The following is a 21,700-nucleotide window of genomic DNA, read 5'->3' on the forward strand; positions in this document are numbered from 1 at the left end:
GCGCAGGGCTCCGCGGTGCCCCCAGGGGTCGGATGCGTGTGCGGGTAGGCTGGGCTTCCCAGGGGAGCCTCCCCAGGCGGCAGGGTCCGGGCTCCAGGGCGCAGCCGGCTCCCGCGGCCCGTTGCAAAGCAGAGCGGACCCTCACGGCAGACCCCTGTTGCAACCCCGTACTTCGCAACTCCGTCGCAAAGCGCTGCGAGCCCGTCGCAGAGCCCGCCGCCGGCCCTCGAGCGGAGCGGAGCGCCGCAGACCCCGTCGCACGGCGCGGCGGTAGCGGCCCCCCGCGCGGCCGCCGCGGTGCCCCGGGCTCCCCTTCCTCTCCCGCCGGGCCCCCTCCCGCGGGCTCCCCTATGAGGTCAGCGCGGCGCGGAGGCCCCGCCCGCCGCCCCGCCCGCCCGCCCGCCCGCGGCCGCAGGGGGCGGCGGGCCGCGCTCCGCCCCGCGGCCGCCCCGCTCCCGCGTTCATTTCATTCCTCCCCTCATTCCGCGCATTCCTCGCATCGCTGGCGCCGCGCAGCCCGGCCGGGAGCCCGGCCCGCCCCGCCGCCGGCCGGGCAGCAACTCATCCTCCGAGGGCTCCGTCCGCCGGCCCGCGGCAACCTACCGCCGCGGTATAAATAGCCGAGCGGCGGATTAAAAATAGGCGCGGGGCCATAAATAGCCGGGGCGGCCCGGGGGCGGCGGGCGAAGTTTGCCGTCGGAGCGCGGCGCGCTGGCGGTGCGCGGAGGGGGGGCCGCGGCGCGGAGGTAAGAGGGGGCCGCGGCCGCGCACGCCGCGCCGCCGGCGCTTTGTGCGGCGGGGCGGCGGGGGAGGGGGGGGGGTCGGCCCCGGCCGGGCTCGGCCCGGGGGGGGGGGGGCCGGCGCCCCCGCAGGTGCCGGGGCAAGGCGGGAGAGGGGCCGGGGCAGGGGGAGAAGTTGTTTCCCGCGGAGTTTCTGCCGCTGCGGGGCCGCGGCCGGAGCTGCAACAGGCGGCTGCTGCCCGCGCCGCGCCGCGCCGCTCCGCTCCCCCTCGCCGCCGCCGCCGCTCGCACTTAGTTGCCTGAGTCACTGCTCTGCAGCCGGGCGCGCACACACACGCGCGCGCGCACACACACACACACACACTCAGTCTCCCTCTCTCTCTCACACACGCACACGCGCGCACCGGTCCTTGGCATTTTTCGCATTTTTTTCCACGGGGAAGCAAGAAGTTGGGAGCAGCCCCGGGCTCGCCGCAGACGCTCGCAGCCCTCAGGAGCGATCCCCCCCCCGGCGGTGCGGGCTGCTGAGCGGCCCGGCCTGGCTCGGAGCTCTGCTCGGTGCACTGCCCCGAGTTTTGCTTTCCTCCCCCCTTTTCTTTTCCTCTAAAAGATGAAAGAAGGAATGTCCTTTTTCGCTGCTTCTTCTCCTTCTCCAGAGCTGCTGCCGCTGCTGCCGCTGCTGCTGGTTAATTGCACATTCAAGTGGAAAATTTTCGGGAGTCAGCAGAAACATTGTATCCAAAAAAGACAAAGTCGCAGTTACAACAACACGGAGGAGATTGTCCCTGGAAAACTTCCTTTCGGTAGGAACCGTAGGGGATTTTATTTATCCGTAACGTTTTCAAGAGCCGTATTCTACAGATGTCCACAGTGCTGATGCGGAGGGCCGGTGGCAGCCTTTGTTCAGAGAAAGAGCGTTTTCAAAGGAAGTACACTTCTAAGGGGGAGGGAAAAAGTTATACAGTACGGCTTCTGGAGCAAAATTAAAACAAAGCGGCCCCCTCCAAACAACCGACCGAAAACAACCGGGACAAATAAAGCGGGGTGGGGGGGGTGGGGGTGGGGGAACATCTCTATTTTTTACCAAGCAAAAAAGTTTGCGCTCTCTTACCTCAGTTGAACATAATCCTAGTCGTGATTTTTTTTCTCCTCTCGAAATCTGTTTTAAGTTGAATGGTGTTACAGTATAAAAATATTTATGAAACAATGAAATACCAGCCACCCACGTTTCTCAGGAGAGTTGTTAACTTATTAGAAACAAGTGCCTGCCTTTGATATGAAGAAATGAAAAGTGACCTCCAGAAGTGCTGGAAAGTTAGGGAGCAGTTCTGTTCTACGCCTTCTGAATGTAAATGGCTCCCAGTATTTTTTAACTGTTCGTTGTTGAACACCATCTGGGAAAGAAAGGCCAAGGAACATCAGATTGTACTGGCGTTTTCTGACGTAAAATAGTATATATAAGAAATGTAGGATGAAATGGCAGAGCCTCAGGGAAAAAAGTACCTATACAGCTGTATTCCTGTCTAACAGAAGCATATTTGCTTTCCCTTAGTGCTGATAAAGTTTAGAAACGCAGTGTTGCCAGTTAGCGGTTTTACAGAGATATCTAACTTAGGTAATGGCAAAGTTTGGAGCTTTATGGATAAAAAAACTGTTTTCTCTAGCTGAATGTTCAGTTATTATGCAGTACATCTAATATGGAAATCTCTGTGGGAATGCCTCTTACAGGAAAATTCATGTAAATAACTAAGTGCTACCTGCAATTGAATATGAAAACAAAAATGATTATAATTACATTAGGACTTAATTTAAAATTATGTGGGATTCTTCTTATAACCCTAGATTGAGAATGCCTGTCTGTAATGTATGATGTATTCTGTCTCTATAAATAGTTGGGGAATACCATTACAGGGATATTAGATTGTACTGATGGTAAGATGGTGCTATCAAAAATGACACAGACCTGTATATTAAATTACTTCTGGGGGCAGGAGGGAAGCTTGCATGTTTGTGTGTATATATATTTATATACGCGCACACATATGAATACTTTATTTGGGAATAGAAATACAAGGACTAATGCAGCGAATGTTTTTAAGACACAGAACTAAAGATTTTATATTTGGGTCACATTTTGAACTTGCAAGTTTTTAAAATCAACTTTTGGAAATGATTTTCAGTAAAGGTAAACTTTCTTGAGGTGCATTTATTTTTCACCTTCACGGTAAAACGTGTCTTTTCACACTGCGCTGGTTTTTAATTAGGTCATAAGGCATTTTCTATACTAATAGGGATAATTCTGCATTTTGCCTGCTGCAGGTTTTTATGAGCTGACCAAGCAGAAATTTTGGATGCAAAGGATTTATTTCAATTTTTTTTCTTAGTAATCTACAAATACCTTTGGAAAGTACTTCATCGCTAAACGTTAGGTGTATTTTGAGCATCAATTTTACATATGCTGCTTTGGTGAAGTAAATATTATTAGCCTTTGCACCCAGGAGAGTGTAACAACAGCTCTTGAGATTCAAATTACAGTTTTATATTTTGTACAGTTTCTTAGTGCTGGGTGGCATGTATGTGAGCAGTACAGTGAAGCAGAGGAAAAATTTTGATTTGACAGGAGTCTCAGTAGAGACAGCCTCTGCTTAAAGGAGTTTTAACTAAACAGCTAAAAAAGAACAGAAACTTTATTATGAACTAGACCCGCCATGAGTTTCCAGCTGAGAAATGATAGCATATTGTGATGTGTGGAGATGTGTGAGCATGTGTAACGTGTTTGGTATAATTTGTAACTAGCGTTTTTTTTTGTTGTTGTTGTTGTTGTTGCTGGACAATGTAGTGGTTTTGGATATCATTAAAGTGGTTTTTAGGCTTTGTTTGTCCATGCCTGAAAAAGTTAAGCACAGTTAAGTCACATGCAGGGGAAAAAGGATTTCTTCCTTTCTTTTTAAGCTACATTTGTAGATCATATTGTAAGCAAACTTTCAAGATATAGTACAGGCAAAAGTGTAATAAAGACTTCTGGAGCTACAGAGAAATTCTGGTGTCTTTCACTTAAAGAAAAGTGAAAGGTAAAAATATGTAATTGTGTATTATGATATAGCTGTCAGGTTTCAGTCTATAAAGTAGGATGGTTACAGTGTTGGAACAATTTCACTAGAAGTAATCTGATTTATTGGAAGGTGCCTAAGACTGTTCCCAAAACATGAAGATTTTGTGTATGGTTCTGAATGCGTGTGTTTGGAAGAAGGTTCCCTTCACACATTACGTTTTGTACGCGTGGTTTCTGACTGTACGTACACAGGCATACATCACGCTTTTTATCTGGTGTTTCTTCGTGATGTTAATATTAATGCTATATCTTTCCGGAGATGGTTTAAAAACTGTCTTTCTGAAGTGATTCCATTTATTTAAGAAGAAAAGGTTTGCTAGATCCAGTCCCTACTCAGGCTAAAGTGACTGGGATGACTCATAGGAATAAACATTCCCTGGATCAAATACTAAGATATTTACAGCATATGCTTTATGTACATGGTTAGTATGGTATTTGATGTCTAAAGAAGGACATGGGTGCTATTCTGTATCTTTGATTAAAAAGACTATCAGGTTTGACACACGTGCTTTTTCAAATTTCTGTACGGGGCTTATGTTCTGCTTTGCTTGCAATCCGTCTAAAACTTGCAGGCAAATTTCTATTAAAAGTTGGTCGCTCATTCCATTTGTGCTCTCATTCATAGCATGTGCAAACATGAGGTGAGGGCTAACTTTTCAAAAATCTGGTCTAAATTCAGGTTAATTCCTTTGACTTCATATGGCCTGTTGCTGTATTATGTTGGCTGTAATGAGGGTGCAAAGGGGCCCTTTAAAAACGATTTTGAAATCCTCAGTTGATCAGAGGGACCTACTTATGCACGAGAGAAATAGTAGTTACTTATTTCTGGGATTTGAGATATAATTACTGGTTTGTCACCATGCTGCATTTTGCCATTAGTGCTTGCCTCAAGCAGGAATGTTTTATATTCCTAAACTACAGTCATTTACTATTAAAAAAAAAAAACAAAACCAACTAAGTCAGTCGCAACAAAATTTTAGAACCTGCAAGAGGTAAATCATCTCCCTGAAAGAAAACGGCTGTTAGAGGTTTTGTGGCAGTTTATGCAAGTACTGTATAATTTAAATTGTATCCTGTGATATATGAACAGATTAATGGCATTATTTATTGTAAAGCCAACCAACTCAGCCACACTGAAGACACATTTTTAGAAGAAAAATCTCTGCAATAATTTCCCACTTTATGACCGTATCTTGCTCTGTGTTCTTGCACAAAACTCCTTTTGACTTTTGCAAGTGGAACAAGGACGGAATAATATTTCCTGGAATAATTTTGTGTTTGGTTTTAATGATTGCTCATTTCCAAAACATAAGAGAGTGAAAAGTTGCAGACTTCAATCCGTTGAGGCACCAACTTCAAATCTGCTCCTCAGATTTGTCGCATAAAATTCAGCTAGGAGTTTTCTAATTTAATATCCTGAACCTCTCTTGGTTTTGTATGAAATCCTGATCCCACTGCAGTCACTGTGAGTTTTAACTTGTTATTGGTAAAGCCAAAATTTCTCTCTGTGTTGATGCAGATTCAGCAACTTTTATACTATGTCAGGTTGTTAAAGCTCCACCAGAATTATATTAATTTTAAAATACAGGCATTGAAGAAGTGGAGAGAAGAGAAAGAAGGCAACGAGCCTGTGTCAAAATCTGGTAGCTAACAACTAATTTGAGATATTCTACACAGGAAGTCTATGAATGTCTCAAAGAGCAGCCTGTCATGTGCTGCATGCCCTTATTTGTTAGATGAGTTTTTGTACCTACATCAAGAACGCGATGAAAATCCACAGAGTGTGTAAAGAGGTTATAGATGCTTGCCTGTTTGGTGCAGGGCTGCAACCCCATTTCCGAGTCCCTCCAGCTTGTGTCTGGGTTTGTCAGAGGCAGCCTGTTTTAGTTTGGCTCCTGTCCAGTCAAAGGTATCACCTACAACTTTTTGTTCTTTGTCTTCTAGTCATTGTTTACTGGAACAACGTGATTATTCCCTCTGCATCCTGTCGTGCCTTTCCAAATGGCCTTCTTAGATTTCTAGTTCTTATTATCTCTTCTCTAAACTTTCGAATCTGAGATAGTCTGTGCAGCAGCAGAATCACATGAGAACAAAATACAAGTTTACTTGCTAGCAGGTCAGAAGGTAGAATGTGAAATCTCAGTGTGCCGGGAGGGGGAAGGGAAGGAAAGTTTAGGATTATGTGTAAAACTATTAAAATGCTATTGACTGGGAATCTAAAACAATGACGAGTGCTGTTGTTTTTACAGATACATGAACTGAAAACTGCTGCTAATGATGGGAAATGTTAATTATGTGAGAACATATTGAACTTATATTCTCTGGCATGAACTTTTTTAAATGCATCAACTGTGCTGCCTTTTATGCGCACAGCTTTCTAATTATCATAATTCAGTACAGCTCTGGCTTTTGGAAAGAGTTCAAGTGCAATCTCAACTTAACATGAAAGGAGGTTGTTTTTTTTTTTTTTTAAACTGAGAATGTTCAAGAACAATTTGAAAAGATAATCTAAAAATGCTACATACTTAGCTGGGTATAAGTCAGAAAATAAATATGTTCCCATAACTGCCTATCAAAGCAGAACAGATTATTAAAACAGAAAGTTATCTATTTTTCTCATTATGTCTTTCACACCCCTACAGAACACAACTAAAAGCACATTTTCATAATTGAATGCCATAGACAGATCTACTATGTATTGATTGACAGTAGGTTTTGTTTTGTCAATTTTTTAAATGATTGAGTGGATTACTCTGTTATTAAAAGATTTTTTCCTCAAATAGTATGTCTTAAATAAAGCAAGAAGATGACTTTCATGATTTTTTTGGTATTAACCGATTGTGCTTCTGTGAGATATTAAAGTCCCATTGTAAATCTTCCTTATCGGTCAGTATTCACACCTTGTCTTTGTGGAGGTTGAGGGTGTTGTAAATACCAGGTCTTCCTAAAGATTTCAAAAGTGTTTTGGTGGTTTTTTTTCTTTGTTTATTTGTTTGGGTTTTTTTTTTAATGAGGGGAAAATAAATTTCTTTTAACTTGCACTCGGATTAGCCTTTCACAGATTTTTTTATTTGAGGTTTTTTTGGTATGTGATCAAATTGCTAATTTCCAAACACCCCCCCCCCCCGCCGCCCTTGCCTTTTACCCAGCTTCTAGCTGAAAAAGAATCAGAATTTTTTTTTTCATACTTGTCTTTTCCTTTACTCTACAGTACATGCTACATTTCTAAAATGCAAAGAAAGCCCCAGTGAAACAAAATGACTTCATTTGAGCTGGCACTTAAGAGCAGAATTCACTTCCCATAGTGCTGAAATAAAAGAAGCCAAGTGTTTTAAATAGCCACTCCCCTAGGCCAGAGTGTTTTTAGAAAAGCTCATTGTCTAGATTTGAGCTGTAGCAGTATGCCTGCCTCTGTTAAATCTCCTGATCCAGACAGCTCGATTTCTAAAGTTGACATCTGGTTTACTCTTTGTTCACCTGTTTAAAAAAAAAATGCAAATAGGCGAGTGCGCCATTGCCCTAGAGCTCTGCAAAAAAATAAAAATGCTGTTGACAGTTTGTCAAATAGTGCTTCCAGTCTAAGACTGCAGTAGCCTATTGTTATGCCAGCAACAGGCAACAGAAGTTGTGGCACCATATGGCTAGTATATGCTTCAGATAAGCTATCTGTTAATTTAGCTTATCAGTAGCGTTTTGATATGCTTCATGTTTGAATCACCAACCAGTATGGCCTTGGGTATTTTTGGTGCCAGATTATTCCTTAACATTATAGACATCACAGTTATTCCCTTGGTGGAATCTCTTGCCATTCATTCACCTCATGGTGCTGTGAACAATGGTGCTTATTTTTGGAATTAGCTGGCATGTTTTTTTACATGGTTGTCTTTCTGTTGGGAGATTATAATTCAGGAATGACATTTCGGTTTTGAGGGGAGAAAATGTCAGAAAAGATTTTGGAAGAAAAGGTAAATTCATAGAGGTTTAGTGGATTAAAGCCTCTGTTATGTGTATCAATTAAAAAAAATAGTGTTTGGAAACATTAATTAATGGGAGAGAGGAAATTTATTCATATTTAATCTACTACCACCATGCGTACACACTTTTCGTCCTAAAGCTGGTTTGCAGTTTAAAATAAAAGGCAAAACTCTGTAAACAGTTTCACTTCCCATATCCCTGATTTTACCCTTATTCTTTCAAAAAAATTAACCTTTAAAAACAATTGTGTCCCTATATCTGCTGTCAGCTGATCTTTGAAGATTTTTATTTTTTTTTATTTCTGCTTTTCCTCAATCAGCTGAAAGCCGGGTGGAAACTTGAAGACTCAATGGAAGTTCCTTCATCTTCCCCCTACCCCTGCCTTTCTTTGGCCATAATTATTTTGTTGCAGGAAAAGTCTCAAACCATAAATACAGTCTTCCATTCAATGCTGCAGTGATGTCCTTAGGGTTGGATCTGTCCGCGTTGCTCTCTGACCTTGCAGCACATTCCTCTGTGTCTTCTGCCCTACAGGCTCTGTCTTGCTGTTCCTTACAGGGCACCGCATCTGTCTCTGTTTGCCTGGACCCTCCTCTTTGTCGGGTATGAACTTGTTCTTGGGCAGTGCTTGATTAGGCTCTCCTTCCTTTGGATCACGGTGGCTTTTTGTTTCCCTGCTTTTGCTATCCGTCTTGCCAGGTCCTCCTTATCCTATCACTTTTGCTGCTTTTCACGGATGCGGTCTCGCTGTTGGGTCTCTTTGCCCATCCCCGTCGCTGTGCTGCTTCCACTCCTTCCTTGCCCTGGCTATTGGAAAGAAAGGACCGCTTGTGCTTGTACAATGCCTTTCATGTCCAGGATCCTTAATGACCAATAAAAGGACCTGATTCCCTCTCTCAAAGAAATTTACAATCATCTTCTAAATCTGTTTGCTGACACCACTTTTTTACTAATGAAAGGAGGTCAAAGAGAAGAAAATTTTTCTCCTGTCCCTTTGGAACAGAGTAATATGACAGTCCGGAACAGTGGCCATTCTTTAATGCCCCACTAAAGTCCACCCAGATGAACTGCATGGAAGAATGCAGGAGCTGGCAGAGCACCTAGAGGCCAGCAAGGCGGGCAGTGAAGTGAGAGGTGATGCTCCCACATGACTGCTGTGCCCGAGTTGACATGGACACCTGCAGAAAATGAGAAAGGTTTCGTGCCCTTGGCTTGGCATCTAAGGCTGCTAACAGAGGCTTTTAGTTTCTCTGCAGGGACATGATATGCTAGCATCTGTCCACTTAGAGCTTGTTTGGGGTCACCTCAAATTTTAAATCTGCTTTAAATTCAGATTTATAGTTCAGGTCCATGTTGTGTCTTACGCAGTTGGATGATAATAGCATTTTTTGTCTTCTGGCTCATTGCAGGTTAGACCTGTGATCTCTCATTCAGGTGCGATTGGGGGGGAAGGTAAGTGAAGAGGCTGGGAAAGGAGAGGTATTGAGACTTTGAGTTCTCTGTGAGGCGTGTGTGCATCTTCCCTATAAGTAATTTCTAAGTACTGAACTGTGAGAGGCAATTTTCAGTCCACTAATGTATCTAGTTGTCACCCATCATGATTACGGTTGTCTTTGGACTGATGGGTCCATTAAAACATAACAAATCTATGTTTATTTAGTACAATCAGATGCATCTTTCATATGGTTGTGGGGTTTGGGTGGGGTGTGGGTTTTTGTTTTTTTTTTTTGTTAAACTTCAGAGCCTGTGAAGTTTTAGTTGATTTGGTATCTGCTTGACTTGGCTTTACTAGTGTTTCATTGGTTCCAGTCATTGTTTTGTGATAGGAAATCCATAGCTCCAAATAATGTGCATTTTGCTCTTTAAATTTACCATTATTTATGCATAGTAATTTCTTGCTCTGTTTCTTGGCATATTTACTATATGCTTACTGACCAGTTGAAGGGGCACATTTAAAATACAATTTTAAAATATGCAGCTTCCTATACAAATTCCCTTTAGCCTCTAGCGTTAGTAATATTTTTTGTTGGTGAAACAATAACCCATAAATAACTTTATCTTCCAAAATCTCTAAAAACAATACAAAGAAGTCCAAAGGGTAGTAGAATTATCATAGTTCTTGGTTGCTTGGAAAAGTAATATTCTGGCCTCTGAGATTTTGGAAACAAATTAAAGAACCCTTTTTTAGGTAGCAGGCTGCTTTTAATGGTTCTTCTGTATTAAGGAAAGTACAGTATTGTAGGTTATTTATTTCTGGGCATGCAGTACAGGGTGAAGAGCCTGCAATTCAGCTAGCAATGCCTCTGTGCCCTGAGGTAAACTCTATTTCACAAAGGGAATTTTGATTATGGTCTACTGCTCTGTAGCATAGTGGAGGCTTCAAGAGGCAAGTGGTAAATGCTACCAAAGAAAAGCTGGATTGGAGCCACTGACGTCATCTAAGTAAATCTGCTGTAGGACTATAGCCATAAAATGACTGCCAGCCACTGAGCGCACTTTGGCCTTTTCTTGTCAACTGTTTTAACTGCTGTGTTTTTTTTTTTTTCCCCTCCAAGCAACATGCATTTTGTTTTCTTTTTTTTGTGCTAGTTGTGCACATGGTGAAATATAGAAATGCTGACATCCCCCTCCCTCCCTGCAACACTGTACATTGCATGTGAGTAGCTGCAGCTTGCAGTTCAAAAATTAAAAAGTAAACCAGTACTTTTCCATACATGAGCCTAGCAGAATTAAGCTTCCATCACAAGCTATTTTTTAGGTGCAAGAGCCTGGCAGTTCAAGTTACAGCATACTGATGAGGTTTGTGTTGTGGGCAAAAAGCATTTTGATGCACTGGAGGGCATGCTTCCCTCTGGAAGAACTAAACCTGTAAAAATGGCTGGTTTTGAATTCTGAATTAGCACAAAATGCATATGTTTGTGAGCGCATAGGATCCAGTGTTAGTCATTGCTTTAAGACTGACCTCTGCAGCTCCAGTCACTCCTGAAAAAAAACTTTCCTGTTGTTTCAAACACCCAAATGTATTGTTACTAGCCGATCGTTTGATAATACTTTTTATACACAGTTAAAGAAACCACGTGCATTAACAACAGTAGATCTTGGATTCATTGATTAATATGTAGCAGTGGATATATGTGTACCTAAGGGTATATCTAAAAATGCAATTGATATCCCACCTGTCCTCCACTTGAATTTCAGCTGTATCAGGATTGCAACAAAAGTACTCTGGTTTTTGACAGTGGATTTTGAATTCATTGTCAACTTTCTCTTGAAATGAATTTCCAGGAAGTTAAACACACTATTTTTTAAAACTGAGTACACTGTAAAACACATTTATAATTATTAGCCAGTATGTCCCATGACAATATTTGTTTACTTGATTTATGTACTTTTTTAAACTTTAAAATAAAAATTAAGCATCACTGGTTTTGAAGTTTGAGTCTTATGATCAGAAATATATTAAAACCAGTATCTTATCCATGAATCATTAGATGAGTCAGTTCCTGAAACCACTACAAGCCTCACAGTTCTTGGCTACGACTGAAAGCAGGAAATCCAGGCTTCAATAACTTCCTTTCCCAGTACTGGCTATAGCAGCGTTAGTGGTTAGTATATGCTGCTTTTGTAAGCAATAGGAAGATGTATGTCTGAGGAACAAAGGCACTCAAGTCAATTTGCTGAAACTGTTTATAATTTGTGGTCTTGATTTGAATGTCAGGATATATTGGCATATACTACATTCTGTGCTGCAGTACATTTTCCAGCAGTGATATTCAGAATATGAAATAAAGGGAACACATTATGGCACAATTCTTGGACAAAACCCATCTAATCAGTTTACCAGAAAACGGAAAGATATTTTAGTGATATCATCCAACTCCTGAAGAGTAATGGGAATGAGAACTGAACACATAGGAGTAAATTTAAAAATGTTTATTTAGCAGTTACTTTGTTTTATGCTTGTGCAACAAACTATTTTTATTCTGTTTCAGTGCTCCAAAAGGGCTTGAAAAAAACCCAACCCAAACTTGGAACTTGTAAAATAAAAACACATGATTTGTTTTTCAGTCTCCTTTTTTGTAGTGAAAACTGTTTGCCTCCTCATAATCAAGGACACATTGATTGTCTTTATGTCAGTGGAGCATTGTTGGCTGCAGAATCTGTCTCTTTAAATGTGGAGTGCTTGTACACTACGACATCTGTGCAAGAGGATGCACTATTTACCTTTTTGAGCTAACTGGGCCAGATTCAGGTTTGGTACAATGTTGATCTTAATGTGTTTACACCTGGAAAGTATTCAACCCTTTATGTTTTTCTTAAATATTATGAAAGACAGTTTGGTATCTTGTACTTATTATTTGGTTAATTTACCTCTCTAATTAATTAGCAGCACATAAAAGCCAAACCTACCTTCTTTAATTAATTTTTTTGTTCCTCCCTCCAAAAATCATTTGTTCATAACAAACTGGGAAGAACACAAGTATTGAGAGCAATAAATTAGTGAGACACTGCATTAAAAAGCTACTTTTGACAGCATTGGTTAAACTGTATATGCAGTATTGATTAAAAATAAATACAGAGCCCTTCATTTAAACAGGCAGAATGGTTACTGCACATTAGGCAACAGCATCTTTTGTATTAGATAATATGTGAAATTCCTTTAAAAAAGCAAGCTACAAGTTGGATTCTTTCTTAGCTGGTGCAGTTCAGTGTTGGTAAATCGACCTCCGTGTAACGGCCACTTACAGAGTTTTGGAGCCAAATGGTTGACACAGGTAATCCCATACTGATGTCTAGTGAGGTGCTTCTTGAGTCTTGTGTTTGGCAGCATGGAAGAGGATTGAGCTGGGGAGAAAGGAGGGAGTGCAGACCACCTTGAAGGCAGCTGAGTGCTGAGATGCTTTCGATGTGGAGACCCATATCCGTAATAGAGACTTTTCCCACCTCTTCCCTTGGTCTGTGCAACTTTGTGCCCATGGGAAAGACCCGGAGAGGGTCAATCCCTTGCGCAGACAGTGACGTTGGAGCCTTTAAGGGACTGTTTGGAGTTATGGGTGAGGTTGCCCTTGAGGGAGAGGAAGAGACTCTTCTCTCTTGATTGACAGGTTGGCATCAGCACAGTTTTCATGGGCACGTTTCCGATGGCCCATGCCAACTGCTCTTTTTCCCCACAGTAGGGCTGGTAGCATCCATCCAGGGACAGGCCACTGAATGTGTTTTGTCATGATGGAACTGTGCCTGAGGTGGGGTGCTGGGACTTCCAGTGCGGCAGCAAGCACCCAAGCAAGCTGCTTTGTCAACTGGGGAGGGGATCAGGATTTCTCTTAGAATATTTAATTGGATGCTATTGAACCATGAAGGTGCAGATGGCATTTAAAAAAAATGTAAACAGGGTAACCGGTCCATAACTGCAATTCTCACAGCACCAACTTCTCTGGTACAGGAAGTTTGTAGACATCTCAGGTTTTGGTACTAAATTTCTCCGAGTACCTGCTGCTCAGGTTCTGGAGGCAAGTCTGTATCAGGTGGGGGAGCTCAGTACAGAGTCACGTCCCAGACAAGCAGAGGTCTGTACCATCAAGCTTGTGCAGTGCAGAGCATCATGTGAGCAGAGTGGCTTGGGCTTAGCACAGTGTAGCTCTATAAACAGCTAGACTGTTTTGGAGGCAAGCTGGCTTGTCTCACCCTTCCTTCCCTCTCACGTTTTAAGAAAAAGGAGTGGCCTTTGAAAGAAGGGCTAGATGCTTACGTGCAGGAAGGAGGGTCCTGGGGAGGCATGCATCATTTCTTCCTTTCTCTTGACTAGTTTAAGTGGTGCTTTATTCACAGATGCTGTGCTAGAGGACCAGCTGTTTGTGTACATAGGAGAAGAAGCCTCACTCCGGTGTGTCCCCTCTGCTATGGGGAGCCAGATGCTGATGCTTTAGGGATTGCGGTGTTCAACATCACACCACCTATTGTGGATTTAACTTACTGCATTGTAATTAACTTCTTGTAATAACGATAATTATAATAATTAACTTACTGAAATAACAAGGATGTTCTTCATGCTGCTTCTGCATGCTGCTTTTGGGACAGAAATCTTTCTTCTTGTTTTCTGTTTAAGGGAAAATTTAAGCACTTTAGCAGTGGAGAATAACAGTGAATTGTCACAGGATCAAAGCATACGTAGAAGGCATTGTTCGTGTTTGTGACCATATGAAGTGCAATTTTCTATTGATTAATGTTAAGCAGCTGATTGTTTAAGAGCAAAGAAAAAAACCTTCAAATGGAATAAGCATCTAAAAGTTTAGAAGCAGGTTATAGTGCTTGATTTCATTTCTTTCACTTGCAAAGAAATGTAAATGATTTAATATTGTTTTCCTAGTTGAACAGTACTGAATATGGGAATTGTAATGCATAAGATCTGGAGATACATTTTGATCAAGTTCATACACTTTAAGTGTATGAACTGAACATCTTTGTGTTACTATTGATCAGAGAGATGTCCTGTTGCTCTGATGTGGATTTTGGTTTGGGATTAGAGGCCTGGGGCTTTGAATTGCTTGCTGTCTGTAGACCAAGTCATCAGTGGCTAGTGATTGATTCATTAATTAAAATCAATTTAAATGGATTTGTAAGCCTCATGTAACAGATTATCTTATTAACGGCATGAGAAAGGCACTGTGATCTGCAAGGAATGTGTCGCTTTAGACAAAATATAACACGATTTTTATGGGAGAATTTAATGAATTGCTGTTGCTGTAAGTGATCTATGCAAATGAAAGAGCCTTGCTTAAATCCTACATTAAACAGACTCTTCCTGTTGAACATGTTTTTTAATTTTTTTTGTAAGCCTCCTCCAAAAGACTTGACTTTAATCTTAATGTGTGTGTGCATGCATGTGCATGTGTTTGTGTGCACATGGTCACAGAGACATGTTAAGCATTGTGGAGATTCTGATATATCCTGGTCTTGGGGATTTTTATTTTTTCTGTAACATCTCCCTCACCCCAGTTAAAAATATCCACAACAAGAAAAATAATTTTCTAAATTACTGAAAACAAAATGACAGAAAGAACATCTAATACTGTTTAATCCATGCTCCGCCTGCTCAGCAGTACTGTCTGGAGGAGACACTTTGGACAGCTGGAGGGGCCACGCGGGCAGAGGGGAGTTCTGGCAGAAGTGAAAGTGTTGAAGAGATGGCAATAAAAGCTTTCCTGGCTGGGAGAGGGAAGGCTCGTCTGTTATCTTTGCATTAGTTTTGTAACTTCTTTTTACATCAAGATGTATAGCAAGTCATTCCAGGCATCTGTATATATATTATTATGCTCTGTGATCAGGCCTCAAGAATATCTAAGCCAAGGTGTCAGCAAAATCAATGGGAATTTTGAATTTAGTTTCACACAGAGCAGGGTTGTTGCCTCCAAATCATAGCCTTGCCCACAACTTTTCAGTAATCTCAATAACCTGTGTACTCTCCATTCTGATCTGTAACCCACGCTTCTACAGGAAACGAGATTTTAAATTGTGCATGCTATGTTGTAGCATCACTTTACGTATTTCTTCCCTAGTTCGTGCTCTCTGTGCATTTGTGATTAGAGAGCAAAGTCAATTAAATTATGAGATCCCTTTTTCATTACAATGAAGCTAGTTTCACTTCATGTTTCCTCTGCTGTATTGTAGAAATAGAAGTACCTATGAAAACAGGCAGTAATAAATTGTTGATATCAACTGAAAAATTTTAATGAATTTCTTTAAAAAAAAAAAAAAAAAAAGTCAAAACAAAACCCCTACTATCATATAGCTCTGAATTGCCTCAGAGACATCATCCATTCAATGTGTAGGCAATTCTTCAAAGCAAAGTGTTGTTGATGAGTTTTGTTTGTTAGATAATCTTACTGTCATTGGCAGTATAGGTTACAAATCTTTAACCAAAAAAGGTTTGAAACTGGATTGACATGGTAAATCCAATCGTAACTGGGTTTTGGTGAAATTAAATGTGTTGCCTGAGATGTGTGGAATTTGCCATGGTAGAAAGCTTTTTCATTGCTTGTGGAAAAATTTAACAAGGTGTTTGGGAGGTGTAGTATTTTAAAGTGTAATACCTTACTCATTTGATTTGCAAGAAAGCTTGGTGGTGACCTTCAGTTTACTCCATAGTTATCTCATTATATTCTTTGGGTTTTCACTTTGGAGGAAGGGTGATTCACCTCACCATGCATGTGGGCATTTTGCCAGCCTGCTGCCTACTAATGGCTCCAGTAAGAAATTTGGAGGACAACTCAGAAGTGCACAAGGACAGTGCAAACTACCAAAACAGCAGCTTTTGGGGCTCCTCAGTGCACAGGTACACCTTCCAAAAAGCCTGTGCCGCCTGCTGCACTAGTCCCTTTCCTTCTCTGAGTCTGTGGCTGGTGCAGATGTGTTGGTGTGGAGGTTTGTGGCTGTGTCCTGCTGGATCACTTGAGTCTGGGAACTTGGAAACTAGCAGTGAAATCCTGGGCGTGACAAGTTATTTCATCCTGGACGCAGCCCTTGAATCCAGGGAGAAAGTCTTCTTGCCCTGACTTACATTAGCTCTTATATTAGCATGCCAATTTGAAATTAGAGTAGTCATGCAATAATTATTTATTTTGTGAACCTTTTGTTTGGAAAGGAGCAAGGAGACTCTTGAACTTAGAAGAAATGTGCTGAGCAGTAGCATTTTCTTAAAAATGAGAGAAGAGAGTAAGGCAGGACATAAGCAGGATGTAGCACCCTCAAAGTGGCAAACTTGCAGAAAGGTAACTCCAATGTAGAAATCATAGGCCATGACTGCTAGCCCTCTCTTCTAGTACTGAATAGTATATGGAAGTGTAGTCCTTTCCTTCAGCTGCTTCATCTTACACATCCAATTCCTCAGCTGTAGAACCACAATTTCAATTAATTGACCTTCTTCAGTTGAATTTCTACCATAGAGTTCTGGCTAAAAGGAAAAGGACATTGGTGAATAGCTTTTAAATAGCATACTGCATAACCCTGCCATTATGACTTCAGGGAATATGTTCCATTCTGCATTTGTCTATAATGTGAATCTTAGTAACATTTGTCTTGTATTAAGGCTGCAAAGTTTTTGTATGTATGTTGCAAACCTTCTGCAATGTATTTTATTCTTGCAAATTATAAATAGTTCAGTTGGCTCAACTATCCCTTTTGTAAGCACATGATTTTTTTATAATAAGACGTAGTTATGGGGCAGTGTTGTGCGAAATGCAATTGAGTTGTACAGTAATAAAATTTCCATGGTGTTCTATGAAGGTCAGTGGTATGCAATTAATTGCTGGACTGATGATGGGTGCTGGGTAGGAAGTGTTGCTGCCCTAGACACTAAATATAATAATTAAGCTCAGGGGTTGGTATTAAAAGCATGGAAAATACATGACTCTGTCATTAACACAGAATTTGTGCTGATATTTGTTTTAACAATGCTGTGGTAGATGGAGGTTCACGCCTTGATGTTACGCTTGCAATTTACAGTTTGCATCTTCAAGGAAAGTGTCTGTTCTGAAGCTTGGAGGACGGGGTCCAAATTAAGAGGACTGGGTACTTAATTTGTTGCTAAAATTTTGGTGCTTGGTAAGCCAGTCTTACTGAAGAAAGTTTCTAGTTCTTTCTATATTCAGAGGAAGGCTTCCAGAGGGAGATCCTGGTCATCCACCCTCTGTGCCTAAATTGAGGTGGATGGTATCTCCCTCGTCTGAATAGGGAGAAGTAGAAGTTTACTTGGGTGGGGGTAAAGCTGTTATTAGGTGTAGATTTGAGCACCTCACTCTTTTGAATGCCTAGGTTGTCTCTGCCTGTTTTATGCTGTAGCTGCCCTTTCCTGCCCTAATGGAAATATGGAAGGATCATTGGGCAAAGAAGAAGGGAAAACTTTGCAGAATAAGGAAGAATGTGTATTTGAAAGGTGCCTGATTTAATGGCATCTGCAAACTTTTTGTTTTTTCAGGCTCAGCAAGGTATTTCTGTTTTACTTAAGAGTATTTAGAAAAATTGTAAGAAACAGTCAAAATGTTAGTGTTTATTTTTCCCCTTTTTACAATGCAGTCCTGTGAATGCAGCCTGCCAGATTCCATTGTATTTAATTCTGCTGCCATGCCATGAGGCTGACTTAGATGACTGGAGAGCATTTAAAATATACTGTGTGGTAGATTCTGGTCCGTGAAACTCTCGTAGCACACTTGTTATGGTGTGATGCAAACAAGGCATAATTGCGAGGAGCACAGACTTAATATTCTGCTGGAATAGGCCAGACTGAATACAAAATGTCATAACTGTGAAGACTGGGGGAAAATCTTGGCTCCAAAGAAGTCAAAGTCATAAATGAGTGGAGTCTCCTCCACTTACATTTACACCTTTATTCACGAAGAGTCTTTTAGAGCAGCCTTCACCTACTGGCAAACAGAGCAAAGAAATCAAGGAAAATTCAAATTAGTATTTGTCAGTTCAATGTCTCTCCCCAATTTTAATTAAGTAGATTTATTTGAACTCATAGCTGTCTTTAGACAAAATGCCAAAGATGATCAATGCTCTTGTTTCTCTCCCTGCACATTTTATGGGAGGATCGCTTGGTATTAATATAAAAAGGCCAGTTTGCTTGGCTTAGTCCATCTTCGTAAGAGCCATGTCTTGGAAACAGGAGAATGGTTCCCCATGGAACGCTGCTGCTGTTGAAGGCATTGAAACATGTTGTGAATCCCTGCGGCTAAGTGCTGTGGGAAATCATGAATTAACGTTTCAACATAGGGTGTGGAAGTGTTCATATATACTTCAGTGGAACAAAAACTTTTTAAGTGATGTTTTAGAGGATTTACCATTCCCCTTGCAGGCTAAACTTCGGTACATAAAATTGCTGTAAATTCAAAATAAATAGAAAGTTTAAAAATATTTTGCAACATATATATATAACATACCAATTCTTACCAACCCATGTTTAAAGTCATTGGATTAGAGCTCTTCTAATCTGGCAATTTTAACATGCCTGGCGATTCTTTTACTGCTTCTGGGAAGAAACGTGATCATGTGATTAAGGCACGAGTCAGGGGGCAGAGATTTGCATTTGGTTTCTGGGGCAGAGTTGAGTGAGGAAGCTGGGAGAAGTGTTCATTGCTCAGATGACTCGTGTAGGGGCTGTTGGAGAAAAATCAGAGAAAAATCCATCCCATTGCATTGGGTGTGTGAGTTAATATTTGCTAAGTCCTTTTATATACCTATTTGGAAAGAGGTGTCAGTGTAAGTGATTGTCTCTGAGATAGAGATTTCCCTACTTCTTTGCTTTACACAATTTTCCGTAATTGGCTTGGAGTGGTGAGATTGAGTGTAATTAAGTCTCATAATTAATTAATATGAGAAAGCCTACGCAAAAACAGAATAAGTATTTCAGATTTCATGATTTGTTCCCTTCTGTAAAATTGGAGTAATAATACCTTGTTACTTAATGCTGTAAGCAATAATTGGGTAATAGTTATAAAGTGCTTTATTATGAAAATGTATGTAAAGAACCATTTTTAAGCAGTGAAACTGATGCATAGGTCTCAGTCCTTGCAGAAAAGCTGATTATCCTCTGAAGTAACATGCTGAAACTGGTGTATCCCAGGACCAGAAGAAATATCAAGTCAGTATTTAAGGCTGCTCACAGAATGATCAGAGGTTTTTGAAATATTCTTGCTGAGGTCTTGTCTTTTTTTTTCTTTTTAATTTAAATAATAGTTAAAAAATCCTTAGTTAGAGGTGTAATAACAGTAATTTAGACTTCCCACTACACTAACAAACACCAAACAGGCAAACCAATCATATACATAATTTAGGACATAAAATCTCCAAGCATGTTTTATGATGAACTGTTAATAGACTGCTTTCATCGCGTGCAGCAATTCCAGATCCATGTGGATAAGGCAAGTTACAGAGCCCCCTGGATCCCTTTCTGAGAATGACCTGCCAGCAGCTTTTCTTTCTTCTTTTGCATTTGTAAAGTTGAATACAGGTATTGACCTGGGCATTCACTCCACTGAGTAGACACCGAATGTAAACCGAGAGCTGCCTGCGAATGTCTGTCCAGCAGCCTGGGTGGAGGAAAAATCACCCGTGCTGCCTGTTTGGCAGAGGTGTCCACAGGTGAACAAAATGAGGAATGAGTCAAAAACAGCTGCCCTGATGGCACTGAGGACAGCAAGTAAAGGCCAATAGGTCTCTGCTGGCTGGTGTGTTTCTGGGAATAATGCTTGGACTAGGGATGGGCCATCAAGAAGCTCATTCTGTTTGCTCCCTGGAAAGGTACTGAAAGCCATGAAACTTGGCCAGAACAGTCAGAGCTGAAGCTTTTCAGTGAAACCGCAAATGATATGGCCGCTAAGCCAAGCAAAGGCAAGCAGTTCAAAGCCATGCCCAGACCATACTTTTATCAGCTCTTTGGCTTTACTGTACCAACTTTGCAAAACTGAAGAAGTGCAGGGAACAACCCCAGAGGAGGAAGAACGAGCCTTAAGGAATTAGCCTTCCAGCTGTGCAGCAAACAGTATTTGTGCCTAGCAGGAGGCAAGGCCATCAACACTATGGGTGAGGATCTGGTAAATGAAGCCTGCTTCAAGCAGTCTGACAGCCTTGCCTGAGTGGCTCTTGGAGGTGTTCCCTGACAGGTCACTCACGGGACTGCTCAGACAGTGGTGAAGCGGTTCACTTTGTAACTCCCAGCACTCTGGTAGTATCCCGAGTTAAGTGAGGTGGTGATACATTTGCCTATTGCTAACCTCAAAAAGGAACCTCCAGAACTGACTTACTATGGGGAATATAGGAAGGGTATTTTGGAATATGCCTCCTGTAGATGTAGCACTACCGACATTTAACTGGTAGAAACGTAAGTTTTGGAAATGCATAATCTTGTATGATAAAGTTTGGCAGAGAAATGCAGTGTTCTCTTTTATTGTTAGCTACATCCTTTTCCTGTGAAAGCTTATGAGAATGTTTTCATACTTAACATGTTTCCTCTCCTCACTATAGTTCATCTGCCAATCTGACCCTCCCAAGGAAAGTAAGCTGGCTCTGATAGTTAAAGAGATGAGGGGAGTGTCATCAGGAAAAGAGCAGGCAAATTTAAGGTCTAACCCTTTCTGTAGAACTGGGTTTGGCTCTGTGCAATGCAGAAGGTGAGAGTCAAAGGCCATCTGTGTATCTCCACACCACCGTAACAGACGTCAGAAAAATACACTGTCCCTTTTGTAAACTTCTTAAGAGAACTTCAGAGCTAACTGTTCTTTATAATGAAGCAGTGGCAGCTGCTGCATAGCTAAATCTGCAATTGAATTGCCATAGTATATGAGCCTCTTGCTGTGCCCCTCATAAAACTGCCCTGAAAGAAAGTCATATTTATCTCAAAAGTGGCAGGCTTGGCATGATGCCCTGGTAACTTTTTTTCTAGCAAACCTGAAGTGAAACTAGCTCACCCTAGCTCGGCTAGATTTGAGTTTACCTAACCTCCTTTTGAGAGAGGCTGAAAGAAAGAAGGGCTAGGGAGAGAGGATTACATATAGTTTTTTAGATTTCCCTGGCACGTTTCCACTACCCCACATGAAAGATCTTTTTAAAATCGCAGTGAAGTTTGAAATATATTTAATAATTAAATTAAGATTGTTCCTATTCAGTTTTGGCTTTGCTGAGTTTAATGCAGGAGTCAAATAACTACTGGAGACATAAGAAAAACAAATGCTTGGCACTTTTCCCTACAAGGCTGAATGTGAGTCAGTATCTAAGAAGGCTTCTCAATGGAAAATGAGAAAATAATCTTAATAAAAAATTCAAATTATTCAGATGAGCCGCTTGTAAATTACACACATAAATACAGTAGTTGCCACAA

The 21,700-nt window shown here is 41.3% G+C and overlaps 1 protein-coding gene across 1 annotated transcript in view; it reads left to right on the forward strand.

The window, feature by feature from the left end:
* The first annotated feature begins 413 nt into the window (after positions 1–413).
* Positions 414–21,700, forward strand: part of TEAD1 (TEA domain transcription factor 1) — a 168,754-nt gene continuing 147,467 nt past the window's right edge. The window contains 2 exon segments of the mRNA XM_052811074.1: positions 414–746; positions 1,397–1,543. The gene's annotated coding sequence lies outside the window, so the exon portion shown is untranslated.

Source organism: Harpia harpyja, chromosome 16 (genome assembly GCF_026419915.1).
Source record: "Harpia harpyja isolate bHarHar1 chromosome 16, bHarHar1 primary haplotype, whole genome shotgun sequence".
Taxonomy (NCBI): Eukaryota; Metazoa; Chordata; class Aves; order Accipitriformes; family Accipitridae; genus Harpia; species Harpia harpyja.